At 39.1% G+C, this 22,776-nt stretch overlaps 1 protein-coding gene across 1 annotated transcript in view; it reads left to right on the top strand.

Moving 5' to 3' along the window:
• Positions 1-4,712: 4,712 nt before the first annotated feature.
• Positions 4,713-22,776, top strand: part of gli2a (GLI family zinc finger 2a) — a 193,727-nt gene continuing 175,663 nt past the window's right edge. The window contains exon 1 of the mRNA XM_061926331.1: positions 4,713-4,950. The gene's annotated coding sequence lies outside the window, so the exon portion shown is untranslated. The remainder of the gene's footprint in view (positions 4,951-22,776) is intronic.

Below are 22,776 nucleotides of genomic sequence, written 5' to 3'. Positions count from 1 at the left end.
AATGTTGACTTAGTTTAGGTTAGTGAGTTATTTAGGATAGTTACTTGGAGTTAGCTACTTTGGTTAGAGGAAGTGACTTGGTTAGTTTAGTTACTTAGCGTGAACAAATTATTGAATTTGTTAGTTTACTTAATTTGTGAGTTAGTTAGTTATTTTGTTTTGTTACTTAGATTATTGAAAGTATTTTAATGTCACATGTCCTATGTACAGCAAAATGTGTGTCTGTATTTGGCACATGCTCTCTGGGCAGCGCCCGGGACCTTTGTTAAAATTAGATATGGTGAGTTTACGTTAGTTTCATGTAATTTAATTGGTTAGGTAAGTTACTTATAGTTTGTTCGGGTGAGTTAGCAAATGTGTCAGATTATTGAGTTTAGGTTAGTCAGTTAGTTAGTTAGTTAGTTAATTAGTTACCTAGTTATTTTGAGTCAGTTAGTGAGGTGTTTCATTGAATTACCGAGAGTTAGTTACTTTTGTTGAATGGAGTGAATTGTTTAGTTAGAATAATGATTAAATGTGTTATTTTGCCTAATTTAGGTTACTTTTTTACTTTAAGTTAGTCAGTAAGTTATTTATTTGAATTTATTTCAAGTGGGTTAGTGAGTTTTGTTTTGGTCACTTTGTGTGATTATAGTAAGATATTTAGTTTGGTTACACAGTGTTAGCTGCATTAGTTTGACACAGTGAGTTGGTTGGTTTAGTTACTTATAGTTACTTTTGGATAGTTAGTAAATGTATTAGATTACTTAGGCTAGGTTAGTTAGTTAGTTACTTTGAGTGTGTTAGTGAGTTATTTAGTTTAATGACGGGTACTTACAGTTAGTTACTTTCGTTGGATGGAGTGAATTGGTAAGTTTGAGTAAATCACTAAATGTGGTAGTTTACTTAGTTTTGGTTAGTTGGCTAACCGGTATGTGAGTTAGTTACACTCATTTACCTTTTTTAAGGGTAAGTGAGTTTTGTTTTAGTTACTTTGTGTGAATATAGTGGGATATTTAGTTTATTTGTGCAGTTAGTTACAAAAGTACATTGGTTAAATAGAGTGAGTTGGTTGGTTGAGTTTATAGTTAGTTAGTTAGTTAGTTGGTTAGTTTGAGTCTGTTAGTGAATTATTTACTTTAATTACTTTTAGTTAATTGTATGGAGTTAATTAGATAGTTTGAGTAATTTAGTAACGTAAATTCTGGGCTATAAGCTACTTTTTTCCTAAACTTTAAACCATGTGGCTTATAAAACGGAGCGGTTGATGTATGGATTTTTCTTTGCTGAAATAATTTTAAGCAAAGTCCCTGACAGGGTGTTTTATTCTTTGTGCTATGGCACCATCTTTTGGACAAATTCACTCACTGCAAGCGCTGCAGTAGCCTTCTATTTATCTGTAGTGCTTTTTTTTTTTCAACCTGAGTGCTGTCTTCTAGCTGTCCACAGCGTTTCTACTCGTATGAGTTGTTTATTCATCACTTAAGCAACATTTGTGAGTATACAGTATAACTAAAACTGTTTAAACCGTCCCATGTTGGATGTCTGTAAGAGTGTTTTTATGCATATTTGTACGTGCCATCCTAATGTAATGGTGCAAGCGAGTGTCTGCGTTGGTATTATTTTTGTATTGTTTCAGTTTCACAAATTCCTCAGTAAACTCACCTAAATGTCACCGTGGAGTTTTTGAGTCTGTTTAGCTGATTGGAGAGCTAGCTTCGGCAACTAGTGGGTCCATGACAATGACTTCTGTTTTTTTTTAATCAGCTGTTTTACTGCCGTGTTACAGGCATCGTTTGGAAACAATTAGAGTACGTAAAATAACATTTACGGAATCTTACTTTGTAAATAACTCATGCCACAACGTATATAACTGCGGTTTATAACTACTATATATTGTAGTTTCCGGACAATATAAAGTCCGTAAACTACGGTAAATATATTAGTTTACTTCGTTTTATGTTAGTTGGCTAATTTAAGTCAGTCGGTGAGTTATTAATTTTAATGTAGTTTAAGTGGGTTAGTGAGTTTTGTTTGGGTTACTTTGTGTGAATATTGTGAGATATTTAGTTTAATTACGCAGAGTTAATTAAATTAGTTAGATGGAATGAGTTGGTTAGTTGGGTTACTTTAATTTTGGTGAGTTAGTAAATGTGTTGGGTTAGTTTAGGTTAGTTAGTTACTTTGAGTCTGTTAGTGAGTTATTTAATTTAGTTTAAGTGGGTTAAGTTTAAGTGGGTTAGTGAGTTTTGTTTTCGTTACTTTGGTGTGACTATAGTGAGATATTTGATTTGGTTAGACAGAGTTAATTAAATTAGTTAGATGGAGTGAGTTGTTTAGTTGGGCTACTTGTAGGTAGTTTTAGTGATTTACTAATACATGTGTTAGACTACTTAGTTTAGGTTAGTTAGTTAGTTAGTTAGATAGTTAGTTAGTTAGTTACTTTGAATCTGTAGTGAGTTATTTAATTTAGTTAAAGTGAGTTAATGAGTTTTGTTTTGGTTACTTTGTGTGAATATAGTGAGGTATTTGATGTAATTAGGCAGAGTTAATTAAATTAGTTGGATTGAGTGAGTTGGTTAGTTTGGTTACTTAGAGGTATTTTTAGTGAGTAACTAAATGTGTTAGACTACTTAGTTTAGGTTAGTTAGTTACTTTGAGTCTGTTAGTGAGTTATTTAATTTAGTTTAAGTGGGTTTTGTTTCCGTTACTTTGTGTGAATATAGTGAGATATTTGATTTAGTTAGGCACAGTTAATTAAATTTGTTATATGGAGAGAGTTGGTCAGTTGGGTTACTTGTAGGTAATTTAGTGAGTTACTAAATGTATTAGACTACTTAGTTTAGGTTAGTTAGTTACTTTGAGTCTGTTAGTGAGTTATTTAATTTAGTTTAAGTGGGTTAGTGAGTTTTGTTTTGGTTACTTTGTGTGAATATAGTGAGATATTTGATTTAGTTAGGCAGAGTTAATTAAATTAGTTAAATGGAGTGAGTTGGTTAGTTGGGTTACTTAAAGGTAGTTTTAGTGAGTTACTAAATGTGTTAGACTACTTAGTTTAGGTTAGTTAGTTAGTTACTTTGAGTCCATTAGTGAGTTATTTAATTTAGTTTAAGTGGGTTAATCAGTTTTGTTTTGGTTACTTTGTGTGACTATGGTGAGATATTTGATTTAGTTAGGCAGAGTTAATCAAATTAGTTAGATGGAGTGAATTGGTTAGTTGGGTTACTTATAGGTAGTTTTAGTGAGTTACTAAATGTGTTAGACTACTTAGTTTAGGTTAGTTAGTTAGTTAGTTACTTTGAGTCTGTTAGTGAGTTATTTAATTTAGTTTAAGTGGGTTTTGTTTTGGTTACTTTGTGTGAATAAAGTGAGATATTTAATTTAGTGAGGCAGAGTTAACTAAATGAGTCAAATGGAGTGAGTTGGTTAGTTGGGTTACTAGTATGAAGTTTTAGTGAGTTACTAAATGTGTTAGACTACTTAGTTTAGGTTAGTTAGTTACCTTGAGTCTGTTAGTGAGTTATTTAATTTAGTTTAAGTGGGTTAGTGAGTTTTGTTTACTTTGTGTGAATATGGTGAGGTATTTGATTTAATTAGGCAAGGTTAATTAAATTAGTTAGATGGACTGAGTTGGTTAGTTGGGTTACTTGTAGGTAGTTTTAGCGAGTTAGTACATTTGTTAGATTAGTTAGTTTAGGTTAGTCAGTTACATTGAGTCTGTTAGTGAGTTATTTAATTTAGTTTAAGTGGGTTAGTGAGTTTTGTTTTCTTTACTTTGTGTGACTATAGTGAGATATTTGATATAGTTAGACAGAGTTAATTAAATTAGTTAGATGGAGTGAGTTGGTTAGTTTGGTTACTTGTAGGTAGTTTTAGTGATTTACTAAATGTGTTAGACTACTTAGTTTAGGTTAGTTAGTTACTTTGAGTCCATTAGTGAGTTATTGAATTTAGTTAAAGTGGGTTAATGAGTTGTGTTTGGTTACTTTGTGTGAATATAGTGTTATATTTGATTTAGTTAGGCAGAGTTTGATTTAGTTAGGCAGAGTTAGTTACTTTAGTTAGATAGAGTGAGTTGGTTGGTTGAGTTAGTTGTAGTTTAGTTAGAAATGGTTTGTTTAGCTAGTTCGAATGTTTTTTCTAATTGAGTTGGTGAATTTGTTAGTTAACTTGGCATCCGTTAGTTACTTTGAGTCAGTAAGGGGAGTTACACTAGTTACTTGAAGTTACTTTGTTTTGTTTTTAGATGGGGTTATTCAATTTGTTACCTAGAGAGCATTACTAACTACAACAAAAAAAAGCGTTTGTGTTTTGTTTAGTGTTAAAACTTACTTGTTTTATGATTGATGAGTAAATACTGAAATAACATACAGTTTTTGTGAGCATCACAAAAATAAAGCTGCAGAATTTAAGTCACCAGAGAAACTTTTGACCAGAATTTAAACAATTTTTGGTAATTCCAGTGAGTTGGTGAGATAATTTAGTTTGAGTGAGTTAGTCCGCCCAGCAAATGGCCCAAACTCACCGAGGAAGAAGAGGAGGACGAGGAGGAGGAGGGAAGGGGGTCGGATTGAAAACAGATCAGTAGTCCTGATGATCGCAGCACGGCTGCGTGTCTGCACAAGAACACAAGAAGTCTTTTTAAAGTAACTTTTCCCTTCATACTTTTCATTGATCTTTCACGATTGGCGGCAGAAAAACGCGCCAAGTGAGCGAGCAAAGAGCGCGGCGTTTTAGTTTTTGGAGGAGATGGACGCGAAAGAAGATCTGGACGCCACATTTTCTGCTCTGCTTTAAGGATTGCAGCAAACTCCGTCGTTTAAACGTTCCCTTAACTTCGTACATGGAGGTATTGGCGTCCGGCGGTGATCAGACGCTGGTTTGATTCCGGTACCGAGCCACTCCTGAAGGAACCGTGCGGACCAAAGTTAAGCGAGAAAAGCGAAGTGGGACATCTTGATTTTCGAAAAGGTAAGAAGCAGAAGTTTGAAGTGATGCTGACAGCAGCACCTTTTGGAGCACAAACTTTCTCTTTTCCACCAATTTGTATCAGCTTATTTTCTCCTTTCTGCTTTTTTGGCTTTACCTTGCGTGTCAGCAAAAAGATCTCATTTGCACTTTCTACTTATCTGACATCGGAATCCAAACAATGTTTCAACTTGCAACTTGATCCATATGGGAAGATATGTGATCAGAGAACTGCAGTAATACTCCCTAGTACTTCCACAGGGTACTTATTGTTATAGTGAAGTATACTTATTGTACTACTAATAGTACTTCAATGTCCTGTAAACTGTAAAAAAAAAAAAATATATATATGTTGTCCAAACTTTTTACACTGAGAAAAATATTCTTAAAATTTGTAATCTTAAAAAAATATGATATGGCAAAAATAGTAAATACAAGTAAAATAAAAAAAACTATTTTTTTCCATTTTAATTATTTACTATTATTATTTTATCAATTAAATTATTATTATATTACATCAGTGGAATTATTACAAACATTACTATTTTAATTATCGTTACTATTATTTTTATTTATATTATAAACATTAGTCTTATTATTATTGTTGTATTATTAAGTGAATTATTATTAACATATCCATTATAAATCGTATTACTATTATTAGTATGATTATTTCATTAATTAAATGAATATAAACATTACCATATTAACAATACCAATTATAATTATTATTAATGTTATTACTATTTCGCAAAATGACAATAATATTTGATCCAAACCCCGCTCGGTAGCGCCCCATCAGATGGTGGCAAATAACTGGCACCAGTGTGTGATAAGCAGGATATCTGGTACATATGTTGATCACGTTCCTTTTTTTATTAAATTTTATTTTAATATTATTATTGTTTTTTGCAGATGAATACATTATAAATAGGATGCTACTTTGTTTGTATTGTGTAGATTGTTAGTATTTTTGGTTTGCATTAAGATCATCAAAGATCCTTTACTGCAAGATGCTCAGGTTGTTGGCAGCCTTGGTGGATTTCAACCATTGTTGCCGTTTTTATTAGTTGTTTTTGTCTAATAAGTTTCATTTTATTCTAGGAACATGCGGCATACTTTGGCATGATTTGCTAATTGAATGCAAATCAATGTATAACAAGTGCAGATTTGTTTGCATGAAAAACGGTTAAATATACTGATAGAATCAGAGGCCCTAATCTCTTAATGCTTTAAAGCCAAGAAATAAACAGCGGACGAAAGCGTGCAGTAGCAGCAAGAACACGTAGCGCCTCACAGAGCTGTGTACTTATTGTTAAAAGATTGGAAGTTTACTGTTTGCTCTTCGGTCTGAGCGGTCAACAAACACTCAACGCCTTTGTGGGGCCTTTTAGTGACGACATTTGCTGCTGTTGGCTTTTATTATTAGCTCAGCAATGCTGCTAATGATCTTAAAACTCTTCAATACTGCTCTTTATAGCTAGCAAAAGACCATATAAATAATGCACATTGGGATGTAACCACATGAAAATTGAATATCATAAACTATCACCGTATTGTTGAATGTGCTCAAAAACACATATTAAATATTCAAACACATTTTAACCATGTTCTATTAAAACAAATAGACACACAATATATGTTTCTTCCTTGGCAGAAGATACATGGAATATTGTTCCGCTCAGACAGCAATGTGTTTATAAAAGTTTAGATTGTGATCATGTAGCATTTCCGCTAGTTAGCCATGTAAGCGCTAGCTTGCTTTTCCAAATAATCAGTACCACTGGTCGTGAATTTAAGGAAGTGTGTTTATCAATCACTAATCGTTTACCGCGGCTTTTCATTAAACCGTTAAGGGTTACATCCCTAGTTGAATGTGGTCATAAATTACGGATGATGTTTGAAAACCGGTTCTCCCGATGCTTCGATAAGAAAAGAACCGATTCCATGGATTCGAATCCCTTTTTGAGAACCGGTTCCCGTTATCGAAGCCACTATACCGTATTTTCGCGACCATAGGGCGCATCGTATTAAAAAGCGCCGTGTCAGTTACGGGTGCTATTTCTGTATTTAACGCATACATAAGGCGCAGCGTATTTTTGGGCGCAGGCATGGTTAAACATACGCTAGCTAAAAACATATGCTAGCTTAAAACATACGCTAGCATGCATGGACCTACACTGTTTCGATGTCCATTTATCAGATTATATAATTGTTGATGACTGAAATGCTGATATCAACCAAATCTAACCCCCCCACCCCAACCCCCTCCACATCCCATCCCCCGGATTGTAAATAATGTAAATAATTCAATGTATATACTCTGATGATTAACTTGTATTATGCTGATAGTATATATACCGTATTTTCCGCACTATAAGGCGCACCGGATTATTAGCCGCACCTTCAATGAATTACATATTTCATAACTTTGTCCACCAATAAGCCGCCCCGGATTATAAGCCGCGCCTACGCTGCGCTAAAGGGAATGTCAAAAAAACAGTCAGATAGTTCAGTCAAACTTTAATAATATATTGAAAACCAGCGTTCTAACAACTCTGTCCCAAAATGTACGCAAATGTGCAATCACAAACATAGTAAAATTCAAAATGGTGTAGAGCAATAGCAACATAATGTTGCTCGAACGTTAATGTCACAACACACAAAATAAACATAGCGCTCACCTTCTGAAGTTATTCTTCATTCGTAAATCCTTCGAATTCTTCGTCTTCGGTGTCCGAATTGAAAAGTTGCGCAAGCGTGAGATCCAAAATGGCCGGTTCCGTCTCGTCGAAGTCATCGGAGTCAGTGTCGCTGTTGTTGTCCAGTAGTTCTGTGAATCCTGCCTTCCGGAAAGCTCGGACCACAGTTGTGACCGAAATATCTGCCCAGGCATTTACGATCCACTGGCAAATGTTGGCGTATGTCGTCCGGCGCTGTCTGCCCGTCTTAGTGAAGGTGTGTTCGCCTTCGGAGCTGTGTGAAAAAAGCCACCCGGCCTCTTCGCGTAAACTTCCCTTAACCACTCGCTCATCTTTTCTTCATCCATCCATCCCTTCGAGTTAGCTTTTATGATGACGCCGGCTGGAAAGGTCTCTTTTGGCAAGGTCTTCCTTTTGAATATCACCATGGGTGGAAGTTAGCATGGCAAGCTAGAACCACAGTGAAGGATGACTTCTCATTCCCTGTGGTGCGAATATTCACCGTACGTGCTCCCGTTCCACAGTGCGGTTCACAGGAATATCAGTTGCTGTGAAATACGGTAGTAATCCGTGTGCGGATGGAGAGATTGCGTCTTTTTATGAACCGGATCCTTGTCGCTTAGTAGGAGCCATTTTGTGGTCTTTACAGATGTAAACAGGAAATGAAACGTACGGTGATATCCGCGCGTTTTTTCTTCTTCTTCCGGGGGCGGGTGGTTGCTTACAGTAGAAGAAGAAGCGCTTCCTGTTCTATGGGGGCGGGTGCTTGCGTAGAAGAAGAAGCGCTTCCTGTTCTACCGGGAAAAAAGATGGCGGCTGTTTACCGAAGTTGCGAGATCGAAACTTTATGAAAATGAATCGTAATAAAGCGCACCGGGTTATAAGGCGCACTGTCAGCTTTTGAGAAAAATTGTGGTTTTTAGGTGCGCCTTATAGTGCGGAAAATACGGTATATATATATATATATACCATGAATTGATTAACATGGACCCCGACTTAAACAAGTTGAAAAACTCATTCGGGTGTTCCCATCAATTGTACGGAATATGTACTGTACTGTGCAATTTACTAATAAAAGTCTCAATCAATCAAAAGACGCTGTTTTAAAAAGGCAGCAGGAGCAAAGCTGAGTTTGGTTGTACTTTATTGAAGTATTTATCAATGTACTCACATTATTTTTTGATCAATCCTCATCCACAAATCCATCAAAGTCCTCATCTTCTGTGTCCGAAATGAACAGCTGTGCAAGTTCTCCATCAAACACGCCAGATTCCCTCTCCTCATTTTCAAAGTCAGTCTCGTTGCCGTTGGGCTCCTCGGAAAAGATGGAGGCTTTTGCGAAAGCTCGAACAACAGTGCAAGCAGAAACGTTAGCTCAAGCATCCACGGTGCATTCACAGATTGCGGCGTAACTCGCCCGACGCTGCCTCCCAGTTTTCGTGAAGCTGTGTTCATCTGTCATCCATCGCTCCCATGACGCTCACGACTTCACTTCTAACGTCCTGTTTACACCCATGTCCAGCGGTTGGAGTTCCTTCGTCATGCCTTAATGATGACTCCAGGTGGAAACTTTTCTTTCGGCAGCGTCTTCCCTTTGAAAATCACCATAGGTGGCAGTTTCTGTCCATTAGCATAGCAAGCTAGCACAACAGTAAAAGCCGACTTCTCTTGCCCCGTTGTGCGTATGGATTTGCTACCGTGCTGGTCCCATTCTTCTCAACAGTGTGCTTCACCAGGATGTCGAAAGTGAGCGGCACCTCGTCCATGTTGGTGATGTGTTTGTCAGCAATTTTTTTTAATTTACAACGCACATAGCAGCACGATATGCTCACTGGGGGTGTGCCTTTAGTGTCCTCTCTCACCTGAAACCTTCACCCTTTAACGTCCGCATGCTGTCCTCAGTCACGTCCGCCTTTCCTCCATATAAACAGCGTGTCGGCCCCGTCACATAACTTCTACGGCTTTTGGAACTCAGTGCACACACAAGGTGCACACACAACAACCTATCTGGATTTGATAAGGAATCGGTTCGATAAGAGGATTCGATAATGGCATCGACATCGACAATTTCTTAACGAACATAATCCCTAGTCATAAGTACTTATACACACATTATAATCTTTTTAACACGTTTTTTTAACGAATAAATGGCACAGATTGAAAACACAATGGAAGCCAAACCAACAAAACCAGAAGAGGAATTGGTGCTTAAAAGAGGAAAGAGGAACGCCTTTGTCTGGATTTATTTTATGTTTTGGCAAATGAAACATTAAATATTTTTTTATTTAAGTGTTAAAATATGTTTACCTTCTGCTGTTTGTTTATTGTTTATGTGACGTCACGCAGGTTCACTTCCAAACCTTTTCACAGCTGGCACCAGTGGGTATGTATAAATACTGTACATACACATATATATATATAAATATATATATATATATATATATATACCGGTATATATATATATACAGTGCATCCGGAAAGTATTCACAGTGCTTCACTTTTTCCACATTTTGTTATGTTACAGCCTTATTCCAAAATGGAATAACTTATTTTTTGTCCTCAAAATTAATTTTTTTTGTCCTCAAAATTCTACTGACAATACCCCATAATGAGAATGTGAAAAGGTTTTTTACTTTTTACTGGTGCAGTGATTCTCAAACTGTGGTACGGCAAATAATCACTTAATTAAATATAATACATTTTATTTGATTAATTATTTTAGTGCAGTGTTTTATATTTCCTATATTCAAACACGGTGATACTGTTCGAATTGTGTGTAATGTTACAGTGGCCAAAAATATTAAATATACTTGTTAAATAAAACATTTGCCTTGTTTTTAATGAATACTTAGGCCTACCACTGCTATATTTTAATGTTGGTCATTGTGGTAGTACTTGGAGAGGGCATTGTGTTTTCTGCAGTGGTACTTGGTAAGAATCACTGTACTAGTGGATCTAAGTAAATCAAGATGTTTGTTCAGTGAGTTTAAGATGCAGACTGGGAGATGAATGAAACTTGTATTGTTGTACAGAAAGGGCTAAATGTGTTTTGTTTAATTACATTGTTCATGATATATGCTGCTCTGACTTAATTACTTTTATTTATTTTTTATTTAATTCCCATTTAAGTGTTTGTGCTTTGAATTGTCATTCAGTTTTCCTAAAATCGGCTTGGTTGAGCTTTTTTAAGTAATGTTCTTCCGGTTCAACTCATCCACGGGCTTCTGGGTTTCACTTTTTTTTCCGGTTCAACAGCAGGCTTGAAAATAAATATTCTAGGGTTCATAAGGATTTTCACAAAAAGCAAAAAAAATATTTATTTCTACTTTGTTTGTGTTTTTGGGGATTAATTTTCAACACAAAAAAGAGCAGTCCCAAGGGACAAAATTAGAAAAAGAAGTTGAAAATACAATCCTCGTAAAGACACAAGCTAATCTTGAATAATCTTAAAGGACAACGAGACGGAAGTTCTTTTAAAAATCTTGCAATAATGTTTTTTTTCCTCAAGTCTGAGACGAGCAGCTTTGTTTTTTTTCTCCAAATGTGAGTGAAGTGAATTATATATATATTTATACATTTATATTTTCTGTAGCGACTCAAAGCTCTTTACATAGTGAAACCCATTATCTACATCTTTAAGCTACATGTAAACCACTGTGGGTGGCACTGGGACCAGGTGGTCAAGTATCTTGCCTAAGGACACAACGGCAGTGACTAGGATGGTAAAAGAGGGCATCGAACCTGGAACTCTCAAGTTGCCACGGCCGCTTTACCAACTGAGCTATGATATATATATATACATTTTACCACTGTACTCCAACTGTGTATTCGTCCATCTGAGACAACTTTATTTCCTTTTTGTATAAGGTTAATAAGTAGAAAATGACTTATTTGAGTAAAAGGACTGAAAGTAACAAGAGTGACTTTTTAGCATAGAATTATTTATTACATGCAATATAGCAACATCGCATTTAGGTTGGCACTAAACACATTACAATGATTCAACACAAAAATAGCATTTTAAAAATGAACATATATAATAAATCAACACTGAAGGTAACAGGACTCTGCTGCAATTTTAACCTCCAGTCATAGTGGAAATATGATGGGAAATACATACAAATAAATGAGTGAACATTAGAGATGTCCGATAATATCGGAATGCCGATATCATCGGCCAATAAATGCTTTAAAATGTAATATCGGAAATTATCGGTATCGGTTTCAAAAAGTAAAATTTATGACTTTTTAAAACGCCGCTGTACGGGGTGGTACACGAACGTAGGGAGAAGTACAGAGCAGTTGCGTCTCCCAATCATACTTGCCAACCCTCCCGATTTTCCCGGAGACTCCCGAATTTCAGTGCCCCTTCCGAAAATCTCCCGGGGCAACCATTCTCCCGAATTTCTCCCGATTTCCACCCAGACAACAATATTGGGGGCTTGCCTTGAAGGCACTGCCTTTGCGTGCCGGCCCAATCACATAATATCTACGGCTTTTAACACACACAAGTGAATGCAATTCATACTTGGTCAACAGCCATACAGGTCACACTGAGGGTGAACGTATAAACTACTTTAACACTGTTACAAATATGCCCCACACTGTGAACCCACACCAAATAAGAATGACAAACACATTTCGGGAGAACATCTGTACCGTAACACAACATAAACACAACCGAACAAATACCCAGAACCCCTTGCAGCACTAACTCTTCCGGGACGCTAAAATATACACCCCCCCGCGCCCCTCCTCCACCCCCACCTCAACCCCACATTGTTTAATGCATCCAGCAGGGCATCACAACACAATTAGGTATAATAATGTGTTAATTCCACGACTGTATATATCGGTATCGGTTGATATCGGAATCATTAATTAAGAGTTGGACATTACCAGAATATCAGATATCGGCAAAAAAGCCATTATCGGACATCTCTAGTGAACATACTTTTGTTCTTCCAATGACCTGCAAAATATGTGAATGATGCAACTTACTGTGGACCATGTGACTTGTGGAATATTCCACATTTTTCAGAAGGAGTCATGTGTTAGGGTAACAGGACTGAGTAAAACGCCAGGAACAGTCCTACATTTTATTTCAAATATGCAAAAACAATATAAGCATCTGAAGGATGTAGATTATTATATTTCGTGGTGCTCTATAAATATCCGACAGATAATTATCGGGCCCGTATGAGGAACGTTTTATATAGGAAATACAGTCGCTCTGATAACCGATAAAAAACCCAAAACAATCCAACGAAGCTAGTTTACCCGTCCTGTGCTGTAGGGGGGTTGGGATGCACAAATCAAGTGCTCCTCTTTTTCCTATCTTGTTGGAGGTTATAAACTTCCACTGAGTTCATTGTAAACAAACATGGCGTCGAATGTGGGGGACTTCTTCACTGTTTCATAGGAAAACATTTCGCGTGCTACAGTATTTGCACCAAATGTTCTGCAAACATTCTACGAGTAGGGAAAAAAACGTTGAGTTCAACTCATCAAACATTCTCAGCCACCTGAAGCGACAGCATTGCGACGACTGTGTTTTGGCCGCCTGCTGATAAAGAAAATGCCCCAAAGCCAGCCACAAAGAAAGTTGTACTCAAACTACAGTTAAAATCCAAAATGTAAAGATTATAGATTAGGGTTGCACGATATAGGATATAAATTATATGAATTTGGCCGACGATAGAGCTTTTAATACTTTTGTTGTATTGCTATTATACCTGCTGATGAAGCATTCTAGCTGTGTCCTGCAAATTTGACAGCGACAAGCGAACAATCGTGTTTTGAACACAATGTAGCGTCCTTGCTAGTGAGCTAGCAGCTAACGTCCCTCCACAGTAAAAAGACACTTCTAAGTCAGCAATCCTCCATCGCGGCAAATAAAGTAAGTTTCTTACAAGTATCACTGGAAGACGAGGAATAGCTAAACACCGCAGGAGGACACTTACCGTATTTTCCGCACTATAAGGCGCACCTAAAAACCACAAATTTTCTCAAAAGCTGACAGTGCGCCTTATAACCCGGTGCGCTTTATATATGGATAAATATTAAGATTCATTTTCATAAAGTTTAGGTCTCGCAACTACGGTAAACAGCCGCCATCTTTTTTCCCCGTAGAAGAAGCGCGCGGTGCATGCTGGGATATGTGACGTTTCATTTCCATTTGTGTGTTTATGTAAAGACCCCAAAATGGCTCCTATTAAGTGTGTTGTCTGTCTAATTATAAATAATGCAGACGAGGCGTGTTAACTGAGTTCTCAACGTTTACTCACAGCGTGCTAACTGCCAGCATACAACGCTTCTCAGGGCTACCGCGCATGCTCGTAACTATCGTTGCATGCTGGGTAGTGTAGTTGTTATATTTGCTAGCTCATAACAGCACATTGAGAGACACGCTTACGCGCTTAATTCAATACTCGCCGTCATTCCGGGTGGATTGACAAAAGACCTCCAGCCGCTAGATATTGGTGTCAACAGGGCATTCGAAGCTAGACTGCTAACTGCGTGGGAACAGTGGACGACGAAGAAGCGCGCGGTGCATGCTGGGATATGTGACGTTTCATTTCCATTTGTGTGTTTATGTAAAGACCCCAAAATGGCTCCTATTAAGTGTGTTGTCTGTCTAATTATAAATAATGCAGACGAGGCGTGTTAACTGAGTTCTCAACGTTTACTCACAGCGTGCTAACTGCCAGCATACAACGCTTCTCAGGGCTACTGCGCATGCTCGTAACTATCGTTGCATGCTGGGTAGTGTAGTTGTTATATTTGCTAGCTCATAACAGCACATTGAGAGACACGCTTACGCGCTTAATTCAATACTCGCCGTCATTCCGGGTGGATTGACAAAAGACCTCCAGCCGCTAGATATTGGTGTCAACAGGGCATTCGAAGCTAGACTGCTAACTGCGTGGGAACAATGGATGACAGAAGGCGAACACACCTTCACTAAGACGAGGAGGCAGCGCCAGACGACGCCAACATCTGCCAGTGGATCGTAAATTTGCCCAACTTTTCACTTCGGACACCGAAGACGAAGGATTTACGAATGAAGAATAACTTCAGAAAGTGAGCGCTATGTTTATTTTGTGTGTTGTGACATTAACGTTCGAGCAACATTATGTTGCTATTGCTCTGCACTATTTTGAATTTTACTATGTTTGTGATTGCACATTTGCGTACATTTTGGGAGTGAACAGAGTTGTTAGAACGCTGGTTTTTAATATATTATTAAAGTTTGACTGACCTATCTGACTGTTTTTTTGACATTCCCTTTAGCGCAGCGTAGGCGCGGCTTATAGTCCGGGGCGGCTTATTGGTGGACAAAGTTATGAAATATACCATTCATTGAAGGTGCGGCTAATAATCCGGTGCGCCTTATAGTGCGGAAAATACGGTAAGTCATTCTAACCGCTAAGCTAGGGTAGATAAAAATAAACATCAACTGTAATAATACTAAGTATAGTGTCAGTATCTGGTCAATGCTACAGTGATTATCTCAATATTTTTTATTAAAAGTTTTTTTGTCATTTTTATTATTGTTTACAAATTCAGGAAGTAGGTTCCTGGACACAGTAGGACTTTGAGGGCAAAACAAAATTATTTAAGCCAATATGTGACGCAATAAGCCGGGGTTTGAACCAGGAACTCTCAGGTTGCTGGCATGGCCACTCTACCAACCGAGCCACACCGTCCCCAATATTTATCGCAAGATATATTTAAAGTCCATATCGGCTATCCTAGGGCTGGGCGATATTGCCTTTTATTAATATCTCGATATTTTTAGGCCATGTCACGATACATGATATATATCGCGATATTTTGCCTTAGCCTTGAATGAACACTTGATGCATATAATCACAGCAGTATGATGATTCTATGTGTCTACTGTACATTCAAATATTCTTGTTCATACTTCATTAATATATGCTCATTTTAAACTTCCATGCAGAGAGGGAAATCACAACTAAGTCAATTTAGCAAAAGTGTATTTATTAAACAGTTATTAAGCAGTGGCACAAACATTCATGTCATTTCCAGAACAGAAAGTGCAAGATTGTCAGAGACATTTTAAAACAACTTATTAGTGCACTTTTGTGCATGATGTCACTAAGATTACATATGAAAACAACACTAAATTAAAGTGTAGTTTTTGTACAGAACGCCACTATAATAGTTAAAAACAAATAAAGTGCACTTTTGCGCATGATGTCACACAAGATATTTCAATAAGTGTCACATAAAAATGAGCTGCATATCAAATAGTATATGTCATACGGTGTTGATGTGGAAATGGTTGCTTCGGCATTTTGTAGGTGTGGCACCGAACGGAGATGTTGACATGCGGAGTTTGAAGCACTCTTCATTCTCTAGCGGGTGACTTTTCAAATGATGCTACAAATTAGCAGTGCTGCTACTTTTAGTAGCAACGCTTTTGCCGCATAAATGTTCAACATCTTCCCGCTTGAAGCCAAACCACCGCCGGACGATGGATCCCGTGCTGTTTTTCTTCGGAATGAATTATTCCTCCATTTGTTACCAGATTCGCACCTTCTCTTTCTCGTATTACCGCCCGCACCACTCCGTTAGCATCACAGCTAACGTTACCATGTCGCTACCTCTCTGCTTCGCGGGAGCGTGTGACGTTGCACACGTGACGTATGTAAGAAGGTGAGCTTGTTTTAAGTCTCTGTGAGAAGGAGAGACAATATAGAGGGAGAAACACATGCAGTGTAATGCCCGCAGCTAAAAGCAACTGCGTGAGAACATATACTCGAATATCACGATATACCGTATTTTCCGCACTATAAGGCGCACCGGATTATTAGCCGCACCTTCAATGAATTACATATTTCATAACTTTGTCCACCAATAAGCCGCCCCGGATTATAAGCCGCGCCTACGCTGCGCTAAAGGGAATGTCAAAAAAACAGTCAGATAGTTCAGTCAAACTTTAATAATATATTGAAAACCAGCGTTCTAACAACTCTGTCCCAAAATGTACGCAAATGTGCAATCACAAACATAGTAAAATTCAAAATGGTGTAGAGCAATAGCAACATAATGTTGCTCGAACGTTAATGTCACAACACACAAAATAAACATAGCGCTCACCTTCTGAAGTTATTCTTCATTCGTAAATCCTTCGAATTCTTCGTCTTCGGTGTCCGAATTGAAAAGTTGCGCAAGCGTGGGATCCAAAATGGCCGGTTCCGTCTCGTCGAAGTCATCGGAGTCAGTGTCGCTGTTGTTGTCCAGTAGTTCTGTGAATCCTGCCTTCCGGAAAGCTCGGACCACAGTTGTGACCGAAATATCTGCCCAGGCATTTACGATCCACTGGCAAATGTTGGCGTATGTCGTCCGGCGCTGTCTGCCCGTCTTAGTGAAGGTGTGTTCGCCTTCGGAGCTGTGTGAAAAAAGCCACCCGGCCTCTTCGCGTAAACTTCCCTTAACCACTCGCTCATCTTTTCTTCATCCATCCATCCCTTCGAGTTAGCTTTTATGATGACGCCGGCTGGAAAGGTCTCTTTTGGCAAGGTCTTCCTTTTGAATATCACCATGGGTGGAAGTTAGCATGGCAAGCTAGAACCACAGTGAAGGATGACTTCTCATTCCCTGTGGTGCGAATATTCACCGTACGTGCTCCCGTTCCACAGTGCGGTTCACAGGAATATCAGTTGCTGTGAAATACGGTAGTAATCCGTGTGCGGATGGAGAGATTGCGTCTTTTTATGAACCGGATCCTTGTCGCTTAGTAGGAGCCATTTTGTGGTCTTTACAGATGTAAACAGGAAATGAAACGTACGGTGATATCCGCGCGTTTTTTCTTCTGCCGGGGGCGGGTGGTTGCTTACAGTAGAAGAAGAAGCGCTTCCTGTTCTATGGGGGCGGGTGCTTTCCTTGGCGGTTGCTTGCGTAGAAGAAGAAGCGCTTCCTGTTCTACCGGGAAAAAAGATGGCGGCTGTTTACCGAAGTTGCGAGATCGAAACTTTATGAAAATGAATCGTAATAAAGCGCACCGGGTTATAAGGCGCACTGTCAGCTTTTGAGCAAATTTGTGGTTTTTAGGTGCGCCTTATAGTGCGGAAAATACGGTAGTCATTTTCTATATCGCACAGAGACAAACCCGCGATGTATCGAGTATATCGATATATTGCCCAGCCCTAGGCTATCCCTGTAATAGATAAGTTATCAGTGTCCTTTTTTAGAAGGTTCAAGTTATCTGTATCAGTATTTGCTGCTATAAATAGTTTGTCTGCGTTAGCACTTATAATAACAATATCAGTTATACTTGGTTAATATTGAAATCACTAAATGGAGTATTGTTGGCATTTTTTGAATGGTTATTTATTAGATTTTATGGCTGAAATTGACTTTTATTTAAGTTTATTTACAGGTTAGAATGCATTTAAAAAATCCATCCGTCATTGTGAACGATAGGCAAAATTCCCCTTTAACATTTAAAAAATGTTTCTCCTGGCCCATATTTTCCGTTGGTCATAAAATATATCAATAATTATCGGTGTCAACCAGTATAAAAAAAATTGTGATAAAGTTTTCAGCTAGATCACACAGCCCTAAATCATACATTTTTAAACATTTGTTTACCTGGAAAGACAAACGGCACAGATTCTGTGGAATGGGCCGCAATTTTTTCGCGGGGAGAACATGATGTGCACATTTTCGAGGGAAGACAATGTGTGTTTTCCACTTCACGTGACGACAAGACCAGTCAGGGCCGAGGTGATTTGCATGAGTGAGGAAAGAAAGCGTTTTAGTGCATTGCGCCATTGTGAGCGATGAAGAGTTCCAACAGTTAAAGCCTACCGCCAGTGAAAGGAGGAAAAGAATGGATGAGCCTATTCAGCTCATTCAGCCCCGTTCGGGGGCTCTGTGGCATTGCGAGACCTTTAGTGGTCACGTCACTTTCATCTCCGTGTGTGGATGTGATGAAACCTTCAAGGTTGCTGTTTTTCCTTAGTTTCACGTACAAGCCCTGCCTTATTGATCTATTTCTTTTTGTGTATATTTCTGGGGGGAAAAAAATGAACCAAACAGAGGGAAATAAATAAAAAATGTGTGTGTGTGTGTGTGCGTGCGTGTGCGTGCGTGCGTGTGCGTGTGTGTGAGTTGTAGCCCAAGAAGGGGAGGGGGGCAAAGCTTTTTTGAAAGCAAATACCGATGAAGTCTAGCGTACAGAGACAGAGAGGAGGGTTAGAGGGTGAATACTATGTGACTCTAAAGTGGGGGAGGAGCACCCTCTTCTTCCACGACATCCTCCCACTCCTGCTGAGAGTCCTGAAAAGCAGAAGGCGCTGGAACCCAACCCTTGCAACCCGCTGCTTATGTGAGCGAGCTGGATCACTGAAGCCATTCCGAGGCACCGTGGCCCCTGTAAGAAAATACGGCGTGCATGTGGGCTGTTGAGGCCTCTGTGGTTGTGTTGAAAAATGATTTGCAATGACGACATCTGCTCCTTTTTTTTTTCTGCTTCTACTCTTGCTACACTTTGAGCCACTGAGTTGAAGTGAGAGTCAGCACAAAACTTTTTTATAGTTGTAGTGGAAAACTTATAAACGTTTGTCTGGTCACTCGTTTATTTCAGTTGTGGAGTTTTCAACTTTAGCGGAGTAGATTTAGAACTGGCAGTTTAATCCAAAACCTTGTGCCAAATGAAGTTAGGAATGTAAGAATATGAACATTTCATATCGCTGTTATTGTGGCAAAAATGATCATCATTATCACTTTTTTGTTAAATGAGCTCAAAAAGTACCGATATACTAAAACATGTTTTAAAGTTAAAGTTAAAGTGCCAATGATTGTCTCACACACACACTAGGTGCGGTGAAATTATCCTCTGCATTTGACCCATCCCCACAGGGGAGCAGTGAGCAGCAGCTGTGGCTGCGCCCGGGAGTCATTCGGTGATTTAACCCTTAATTTCAACCCTTGATGCTGAGTGCCAAGCAGGGAGGTAATGGGTCCCATTTTTATAGTCTTTGGTATGACTTTATTTCTTATTATAAACAAACAAATAAAAAAATGTAGACATGTATTTCATTTTTAAGCATTTAAGACTCATGTGTCAAACAGGGAGCCAGATCTGGCCGGCTACATAATTTATTGTGGTTCGTCACATTATTTAAGGTTGTCTGTGACGTAATTTAACGTGGTCTGCCACGTCATTTAATGTGGTCCGTTTCATCATTTAGAGTCGGCCGTCGCGTCATTTAAAGCTGCCCGCCGTGTCATTCACTGTGGTCCGTCACATCATTTAGCGTGGCCTGCTATGTCATTCAACGTGGTCTGCCACATCATTTAATGTGGTCCGTTTCATCATTTAGTGTGGCCTGCTATGTCATTCAACGTGGTCTGCCACATCATTTAATGTGGTCCGTTTCATCATTTAGAGTGACCCGTCACGTCATTTAAAGCTGCCCGTCGTGTCATTCAATGTGGTCTGCCACTTCATTTAATGTGGTCCGTTTCATCATTTAGAGTGGCCCGTCACGTCATTTAAAGCTGCCCGCCGTGTCATCCAATGTGGTCTGCCACATCATTTAATGTGGTCCGTTTCATCATTTAGAGTCGCCCGTCGCGTCATTTAAAGCTGCCCGCCGTGTCATTCAATGTGGTCTGCCACTTCATTTAATGTGGTCCGTTTCATCATTTAGAGTGGCCCGTCACGTCATTTAAAGCTGCCTGCCGTGTCATTCAACGTGGTCTGCCACTTCATTTAATGTGGTCCGTTTCATCATTTAGAGTGGCCCGTCACGTCATTTAAAGCTGCCTGCCGTGTCATTCAATGTGGTCTGCCAATTCATTTAATGTGGTCCGTTTCATCATTTAGAGTGACCCGTCACGTCATTTAAAGCTGCCCGCCGTGTCATTCAACGTGGTCTGCCACTTCATTTAATGTGGTCCGTTTCATCATTTAGAGTGGCCCGTCGCGTCATTTAAAGCTGCCCGCCGTGTCATCCAATGTGGTCTGCCACGTCATTTAATGTGGTCCGTTTCATCATTTAGAGTCGCCCGTCGCGTCATTTAAAGCTGCCCGCCGTGTCATTCACTGTGGTCCGTCACATCATTTAGTGTGGCCTGCTATGTCATTCAACGTGGTCTGCCACATCATTTAATGTGGTCCGTTTCATCATTTAGAGTGGCCCGTCACGTCATTTAAAGCTGCCCGTCGTGTCATTCAATGTGGTCTGCCACTTCATTTAATGTGGTCCGTTTCATCATTTAGAGTGGCCCGTCACGTCATTTAAAGCTGCCTGCCGTGTCATTCAACGTGGTCTGCCACATCATTTAATGTGGTCCGTTTCATCATTTAGAGTGGCCCGTCACGTCATTTAAAGCTGCCTGCCGTGTCATTCAACGTGGTCTGCCACTTCATTTAATGTGGTCCGTTTCATCATTTAGTGTGGCCCGTCACGTCATTTAAAGCTGCCTGCCGTGTCATTCAACGTGGTCTGCCACTTCATTTAATGTGGTCCGTTTCATCATTTAGAGTGGCCCGTCACGTCATTTAAAGCTGCCCGTCGTGTCATTCAATGTGGTCTGCCACTTCATTTAATGTGGTCCGTTTCATCATTTAGAGTGGCCCGTCACGTCATTTAAAGCTGCCTGCCGTGTCATTCAACGTGGTCTGCCACATCATTTAATGTGGTCCATTTCATCATTTAGAGTGGCCTGCCATGTCATTTAAAGCTGCCCGCCGTGTCATTCAATGTGGTATGTCACATCATTTAGAGTGGCCTGCTATGTCATTCAATGTGGTCTGCCATATAATTTAATGTGGCTCATTACGTCATTTAAATTGGCCCATCCCTGTGCTGTATTAGAGCGAGTTGTCAGCGCTCAATTGGATTGTACTGTCATTGCAATTAGGACAGCCGCCACTAGGAGTCAGGATGTTGCCATGTAAGAGTTAGCAGTCGATGTTTGATGCCTGCAGTAAAAGACTGGACCTACCTTCTGCCTCGAGTTGTCTCCGTATGTATTGATAATATAAACCCACAGTGTTGCTATAAGAGCATAGGAGACAGTCCCGTCATTTAATGTGGTCCGCCACATCATTTAACATGGACCACCATGTGACATTCAATGTGGTCTGCCACGTCTTTTATGGGGTCCACCACATCATTTTATGTACCGTATTGTTCGGATTATAAGTCGCAGTTTTTTTCATAGTTTGGGTGCGACTTATACTCTGGAGCGACTTATGTGTGAAATTATTAACACATTACCGTAAAATATCAAATAATATTATTTATCTCATTCACGCAAGAGACTAGGTGTATATCAGCAATCGTCTCACACACACACGTCAACCAATAAAAATTTGGCGGGGGCGGGTCATGGCAGAAGTGCATTGTGAAAAAAAAGATGCTACCTGCTACTACTTCCGTACCATTGTCTACCTTTGGAGTTGGCAGAGTTGTTTAGAAGCGACACCGAGGAAGAATATTTCATCGGATTTAGCGATTAGGAGTGACAGATTGTTTGGTAAACGTATATCATGTTCTATATGTTATAGTTATTTGAATGACTCTTACCATAATATGTTACGTTAACATACCAGGCACGTTCTCAGTTGGTTATTTATGCGTCATATAACGTACACTTATTCAGCCTGTTGTTCACTATTCTTTATTGATTTTAAATTGCCTTTCAAATGTCTATTCTTGGTATTGGATTTTATCATATAAATTTCCCCAAAAAATGCGACTTATACTCTCGTGCGACTTATATATGTTTTTTTCCTTCTTTATCATGCATTTTCGGCCGGTGCGATTTATACTCCGGAGCGATTTATAATCCGAAAAATATGGTAGTCTGCCACATAATTAAAATGGCCTTTTGTAGGCAGCCATAATTGCGATGTGGTCCTCAAAAAATACGAGTTTGACACCCCTGATGTTAGATACATAGTCTGTAGCTCACCAGTTGTCAGCGCACTAGCTGCTAGCGATCAGTGCGCTACCTGCTTGCGAGCGATCAGTTCATTAGCTGCCAGCTAGCAGATTATCGCAGATTAATGCAATTCTCCTTGCTATGACTAGCCAAAGGTTGGGCTGCACTGATTTTGTATTAATTAGCAGCTAGCGAG

Source organism: Nerophis lumbriciformis, linkage group LG31 (genome assembly GCF_033978685.3).
Source record: "Nerophis lumbriciformis linkage group LG31, RoL_Nlum_v2.1, whole genome shotgun sequence".
NCBI classification, from domain to species: domain Eukaryota; kingdom Metazoa; phylum Chordata; class Actinopteri; order Syngnathiformes; family Syngnathidae; genus Nerophis; species Nerophis lumbriciformis.
The sequence above is the reverse complement of the archived record's forward strand: the minus strand, read 5'-3'. Positions and strand labels throughout refer to the sequence as shown.